The sequence below is a fragment of the Saimiri boliviensis genome, chromosome 21 (assembly GCF_048565385.1).
Source record: "Saimiri boliviensis isolate mSaiBol1 chromosome 21, mSaiBol1.pri, whole genome shotgun sequence".
In the NCBI taxonomy this organism is placed as follows: domain Eukaryota; kingdom Metazoa; phylum Chordata; class Mammalia; order Primates; family Cebidae; genus Saimiri; species Saimiri boliviensis.
In genome coordinates, this window is record NC_133469.1 from 2,899,307 (window position 1) to 2,906,489 (window position 7,183).

Consider the following 7,183-nt stretch of genomic DNA (forward strand, 5'->3'; position numbering starts at 1 on the left):
GTATTCACCTTCTCTGCCACAGATCCTTTGTGAAATGGGGTAGTTGAGCCTGTCAGTATCGAGAAATTAAAGCGAAGTGCCTGGCACATGGAAAGAGGTCAGAAGTGGCAGGAGGGGGCGGTGGGTGTTGGTGGAGGGGCAGAGGTGGGTGTGTGGTCTCTGGGCTCTGTGGGGTGTGTAGGAGTCTGCCAATCCCGGTGGGTTCTATCTAGTAGGAGAGACACGTGCATGTTTCTCCTGCATGGCTGTCAATGGGAGAATGCTGTAATGAGCAAAGGCTGCCGTTAAATTCTGCATTAAACGTGAGGCCCATTTTGACATTTACACATTACACAGATTTCAGTTTGAGTATTGAACCGTGGGAGGCTGTCTCAGTTCTGCCTTCCTGGGGTCAAACCAACCGGCCTGTTTTCGAGAACAAACAAAGCTTTGCCCGAGAGTGGGGCGAATGGTAATAACGGACACACTTGTCTCTGTGCCCGAGCTGTAGCTGTGTAACGTGGCATCTTCCTGACAAGTAAACCACTGGATTCCTTTGCCAAATCATTAGATAACTTTTAAGTGCAACAGACGTTCGTGCAAAAGGAGATTCAGCATTATCTTGTTAGAAAAATAGTCATCCTTTTTGAAAAGCAAGGACATTCTGTGAAGTTGGACCAACTGTGAAAATTACAGGCTTTCTTCCCTGTGCTTCCCCACCATTTTCAATCAATCAGTTTCTAATGGATGAAGCATTTCCCACATTGGTCACTAGATAGATGTGCCGGTCAATTAAAATATTCTGACTTCGCAGGGTTGAGATAATAGCCAGCCTGGATCCATCCGTCACTGTGAAATAGAAGGTGACCTTCCCGTATTGAGTCAGAGACCCAAATACGATTGCTTTGATCTTATTATCATAGCCAGAAATGACTGCTCGTCCAAACGTAATTTCCCTGAAATACTGAGTGGGCAGACCTACTGCTGGAAATGCCGGAACATCATAAAGAGACTGTGGGGTGGCCTTCGGGATGGAAGGAAGTACAGAAATCCAGTGGAGTGGAATTTCCTGGGATGTTACGTATCTAGTAAAGGCTAGGGAGGATTCATCACCAGACCTTCACCCAGAGAGATTAACTAAGCATGGATACAACCCACTGGGGCAGCCACGCCAGGACTGGACTCCCTGGAATCTGACCCTCTCTTTCCATTCCCACACTCCCAGGCCGGGGCCCCAGCCTTTCCTGTCTGTCTGAAGACCGCTCTTCTGGGGGTGGGGAGCAGGAAACCCTGTCTCGGGGCGGAAGGGGCCTGTGCCAGCTTTGGATTCTCACTTCCTCCGTTTGCTTATCCCTTCCTCCAGCATGGGCGTTGGGCCGGGCGCAGGGCACCGTACGGGTGGCTCCCCTGGCAAGTGCGGTCAGCTTTACCCTCCTCTGCAGCCTCAGACACCCACCCCTTGCCCCCACCCCAAGATCCCCTCCCCTGCAGTCATTCCAAATGACCCGTCATTGCTGCCGCTGGGCCTGGCTTCTGCAGGGCTGGGCCGTTCCCCTTCTCCAGGGAGCCCCGGTTCTGTTTGGAGAAGCTCGCCAGGTGCTGGTCCTTCCCCTCTCTTAGGCTGGAAGCCTCTGTAACCGGATAGAGAGGGGCGGATCCATCTGTATGTCATTCTCTGGCCAGAGAAAATAAGTTCCGCCTTTTCTGAGCTTGAGTTAAAAAAAAAAAAAAAAAAAGCAGCAGCAGGCAAACTAGATGTTTGTCAAGGACACCACAGCTGACACGAAGTAGCAGAGCCACGGGCACGGACTAGAGGGCCCGAGTAACCCTGCTGGCAGAGGGGCTGGTACGGGAGCCGGTGTTCCAAGTGGTTTGTGAAGCTAGTGGGGACCCTTTTGGGCTCCCCTCAACTTTCCCTGTGTGAGCACGCGCTGCTTTTGTCTTCTGAGCTAAGCCAGAATAGGCAACAGGGTTAAGTACCTGAAATATATTTTAAGGAGAATTAGGAGCCATTGATCCAAAAAGATTCTAAAAATGGATGATTGATTTAAAAGGTTCTCAGGAATGGTGCTGTGTACTCAACAGATTCCTGGCTGACCTTCTTAGGAGCCTTGAAAACGGAAAATCTTTATTTTGCAATAAAGGTGGGAAAAATACAAGAGCTTTTTTAAAAAAAAAAAAATCAATGATTTTTTTTTTAAACTTTTAATTTTATCGTCTTATTTATGTATTTTTGCGACAGGGTTTCACTCTGTTGCCCCGGCTGGAGTGCAGCTTCAACCTCCTGGGCTTAAGCAGTCCTCCTGCCTCAGCCTCCCAAGTAACTGGGACTATAGGCATGTGCCACCACACCACACCCAGCTAATTTATTTCTTCTTTTATTTGTAGAGATAGGGTGTTGCTATGTTACCCAGGCTGGTCTCAAACTCCTAGGCTCAAGCGATCCTCCTGTTTTGGACTCCCAAAGTGCTGAGATTACAGGTGTGAGGTACCGTGCCTGGCCTTTTTTTTTTTTTTTTTTTTTAACACAAATGATAGCATACTATACTTCCGGTTTCATGCTCTTCTCTTTCTTTTCTTTTTTTCAGAGACAGGGTCTCACTCTGTCACCCAGGTTGGAGTGCAGTGGTGCTAAGGCAGGAGAATGGGATCTGGAGGCAGGGTACCTAAGACGGATTCCCACAGACGTCCCAGAGCTGAACCCAAAGGGAAACCACACCTCTCCACACCCGAGTAACAAAAGGATCAGAGGCTACGCAACCCTTTCACCTTTCCGCGGTATGAAAAACGGGAATTACGTCTGACTGGTCCTTCCCACAGCCAATCGGACCGGTTGCCGCCGTTTCTTCATTTATGGGGCTGTAACCAAGTCACCAATGGGAAACCTCTGGAGGGTATTTAAACCCCAGACACTTCTGTAACCAGGGCGCTCAAGCCACCTGCTGGAGCCTGCTCCCATTCTGTGCAGGGCACGTTTGTCTCAGTGTATCTGTGCTTCTGTGGCTTCGTGCTTTCATTGCTTTGTGCCTGTTGCCCAGTCCTTTGTTCAAAACACCAAGAAGCCTGATGACTCCTAGTGCAGACCCTCCTGGTAGCAGCGCCATCGGATCTCACTGCAGTCTCAAGGGATCCTCCCACCTCAGTCTCTGGAGTAGCTGGGACCGCAGGCACATGCCACCACGCCCAGCAATTTTAAAGATATTTTTTATAGAGGCAGGTTCTCGCTATGTTTCCCAGGATGGTCTTGAGCTCCTGGGTTCCAGCGATCCACCTGCCTCAGCCTCAGCCTCCCAACCCTCTGGGATTACAGGCACAAGCCACCGCGCTGGGCCCATGGCGACACTTTCAACAGTGTGTATCCTAGCCCCTTACGCCACTCCAAGTGTAGTGCAGGGACCTGAGGATACATTAGAAATGCAGAGTCCCTGGCCCTGCCCCACCCACCCTGTGGTTTTACAAGGTCCCCGGGTGGCCTCCGTGTGCAGTCAAGATTGAGGAGCAGCCTCTGGATTTGAACTCGGTACACTTCAATGCCTTCAGCCCTCTCCCCTCATAGGCCACTCAGCTCCCATCTGCCACATGGCAGGATCTCCTGGACAGGCAGCCAGACAGTTGGTGACAGCAAAGCTTTGTTCCTTAACGTTTTCTTCTGTTTGTGTGTAGGCCGTGTCGGAATTCCGTGTAGATACACACGTATACACCACATTTTCTTTATCCGTTCATGTGTTGGTGGATGTTGGGGTTGTTTCTACCTCTAGAGACAGGTCCGTCCGTCTGTCCGTCCGTCCTTCCTCCCTCCCTCCCTCCCTTCCTTCCTTTTTTGAAATGGAATTTCGCTCTGTCACCCAGGCTGGAGTGCAGTGGCATGATCTCAACTAATTGCAACCTCCGCCTCCCGGGTTCAAGCAATTCTCCTGCCTCATCCTCCCTAGTAGCTGGGATTATAGGTACGTGCCACCACATCCAGCTAATTTTTGTGTTTTACTAGACATGCGGTTTCACATGTTGGCCAGGCCGGTCTCAAATTCTTGACGTCAAGTGATCCACCCGCCTCAGCCTCCCAGTGTGTTAGGGTTATAGGCATGAGCCACCGCGCCCAGTCCAGAGATGCATTTTTATGATTCAGTAAATATACCTGAATACCTACTTTATGCTTCTGAGAAGAAAAAGATGAATTTTGCATTTTTCTTCCAGATTTTGAGAAAACCATGCCATTTAGTTATAGAAAAGTGTTTATCTTTTGCAGAGTACTTTGGCTGACTCTGATAACACTTAGACTATATTAGAGATGGATGCCCGGGTCTGTCACCCTGAGGACAAGGGTCCAAGAAGGCGGCCACAGCCTCCCTCCCTCCCTGCCTCCGTCCCTCCCTCCCTCCCTCCCTTCCTTCCTTCCTTCCTTCCAAAAATAGAGATGACAGGCTGGGCATGGTGGCTCATGCCTGTAATCCTGGCACTTGAGCCAGGAAGTTGAGGTTTCAGTGATCTGGGATCGCACATAGATCAACATATGATCACATAGAAGCAACAGAGTGAGACCCTGCTTCAGAAAAAATTAGAGATGGGGGTTCTGTGTTGAGCAGGCTGGTCTCAACTCCTGGGCTCAACTGTGCTCAGATTACAGGCTTGAGCCACTATGCCTGACTAACAGTGTTTCTTATAAGAAAAAGTAAAGCTTCCTATTTTAATAGCTCATTATAATCAATATTTAAGTAGCACTGATACTTGAGGAGTCTTTTCAGCCCTTCCATTTTACTGATTTCCTTGTGAATTTGAAATTTTGACTGTCTTAAGATAATTTTGCATATAAAATTGAGTTTTACATTTTAATATTTTCCTGATTCAAGAGCATAATTTGCTTATAGCTGTTCAGACCTCTGATCTCAATTGGTAATAAGCTACCGTAGGTACGCTACGTGGATGAGCATGGGAAAGATTTTAACATCCAAGTTGCAAACCAAAACCAATGAAACTTTCTAGCACTTTTATGTCAGACAGACCTCTTAACTGATGATGGTGGCTGAGTATTCATTTTCTCAATCAAAATGTATTCTAATTAGTTTTGAAATCAGTTCTGTTTGCTCTAAATAACATCAACTTGTTATTTTTTTGTACTGACAGATACAAAGGCAGAGTCCAAGTCAGCAATATCCCACTGACAAAGTATTAAGGTAACGTGGCAGTCTGCCGGAAAGGTTTATATATATGTGTAAAAACATACATATACACATATGTATGTAATATATATAATATACATGATATACGTCATATGTTTATTATATATCTATATAATTTTTTTTTTTTTTTCTGAGACAGAGTCTTGCTGTGTTGCCCAGGCTGGAGTGAAGTGCCGTGATCTTGACTCACTGCAACCTCCACCTCCCCCAGTTCAAGCAATTCTCCTGCCTCTGTCTCTTGAGTAGTTGGGATTACAGGCATATGCCACCACGGCTGGATAATTTTTGTATTTTTACTAGAGACGAGGTTTCACCATGTTGGTGAAGTGCCAGGATGGGCTCATTCTCCTGACCTCATGATCCACCCACCTCAGCCTCCTAAAGTGCTGGGATGACAGGCGTGAGCCACAGCACCCAGCCTTACAAATATAAACTCTTTTCCTCATCTAGAAAATATTTCAGGGAACAAAGTGCATATGTGGTTTACTTTGCCTGGCATGCAAAAAGAGAACTCGGAGGAGTTGCTAATAAATGAAAATCCAACTTCCCTTGTCTCAGAGTTTGCTGATGCTTCCAAAATCGCTTGAGTGAAAGGCGCTTCATCGCGGTCTCCGGTGATTCATGGATTGCTCCCACGTGGCACGGGCAGAAGTGTTTGCGTCACAGTTTTAACATTCCAGGCAAGTCGGGTCATCTCCTCATGCTCTTAGCCTTTACCATCAACACCACAGGTGACTCTCTTGCCACATTGCTAAATTAGCAGACTGATTAAATAACACCGTTCAAAACGCTGGTTTAGATATGATGATTACAGCGTGCTTGAAAATGCTACCCCAAAGTGCAGTAAGATTGACTCAAAAGTATAACCTGGGGGAAATAAGGCATGTTCTCCATCGCACATCAATTAAATATTTCTATCACTTCTCTACACACTTCTTTTTTTTTTTGAGACGGAGTTTCGCTCTTGTTACCCAGGCTGGAGTGCAATGGCGCGATCTCGGCTCACCGCAACCTCCGCCTCCCGGGTTCAGGCAATTCTCCTGTCTCAGCCTCCTAAGTAGCTGGGATTACAGGCACGCACCACCATGCCCAGCTAATTTTTTGTATTTTTAGTAGAGACGGGGTTTCACCATGGTGACCAGGATGGTCTCGATCTCTTGACCTCGTGATCCACCCGCCTCGGCCTCCCAAAGTGCTGGGATTACAGGCGTAGCCACTGCGCCCGGCCCTTCTCTACACACTTTTAACGCATGTACAATTGCTTGGAGGTTTGGAAATGAGCAACACAAGAAGACATTTTCCAGTCTTAGTATTCCCTGGAATCAGTTCCTTTTCTCTCCCAAAGAGCTACAGGCGGTTTTTATTCATTTATTTAGAGAAATGTCAGCTTTTTTTTTTTTTTTTTTTTTTAGTTCTATTAAAGAGAAGTGAAAGATGGCTTGCAACATTTTTTTTTTTTTTTAATTTTTGATTCTTTTCTGAGATGGAATCTTGCTCTGTCACCCAGGCTGGAGTGCAGTGGCCTGAAGTCAGCTCACTGCAACCTCTGCCTCCCAGGTTCAGGTGATTCTCATGCCCCAGCCTCTTGAGTAGCTGAGACTACAGGTGTGCACCGTCAGGCCTGGTTTTTTGTAGTTTTAGTAGATAAGAGTTTTCACCACGTTGGCCAGGCTGGTCTCAAACTCCTGACCTCAAGTAATCTGCCTGCCTCAGCCTCCCAAAGTGCTGGGATGACAGGTGTGAGCCACCACACCTGGCCGCTTGCAGCTTTTAAGACCCTCTTTAAGCACATAGAGTGCTGCCAGGTTATCCAGAAGGAAACTCACACACATGTAAAGAACCCAGATTCTCCCATTCAGGAGTATCATGTATTGACTTTCTCTTCCCTAAGACTTTATTGAGGTCTAATTTATATAGAGGGAAACACACACATTTCAGCATACAGTCGGATGACTTTGCACATTTGTGCACACGGTGTGACTGCTATCAGATGAGGCTGCTCATCACCCAGCCAGCCTGCTGGTCCT

General features: G+C 47.2%; 1 long non-coding RNA gene across 2 annotated transcripts; it reads left to right on the top strand.

The window, feature by feature from the left end:
* Positions 1–163: 163 nt before the first annotated feature.
* On the top strand, positions 164–6,560 carry LOC141582584 (uncharacterized). 2 transcript variants are annotated; one of them, XR_012515454.1, is made up of 3 exons: positions 164–2,757; positions 3,829–3,926; positions 5,101–6,560. It is a non-coding gene; the product is annotated as an uncharacterized LOC141582584 (long non-coding RNA). The 2 variants fall into 2 exon arrangements; XR_012515455.1 differs by lacking the exon at positions 5,101–6,560 and having other exon boundaries at positions 164–2,467; positions 2,568–2,757; positions 3,829–4,120.
* The last annotated feature ends 623 nt before the right edge of the window (positions 6,561–7,183 follow it).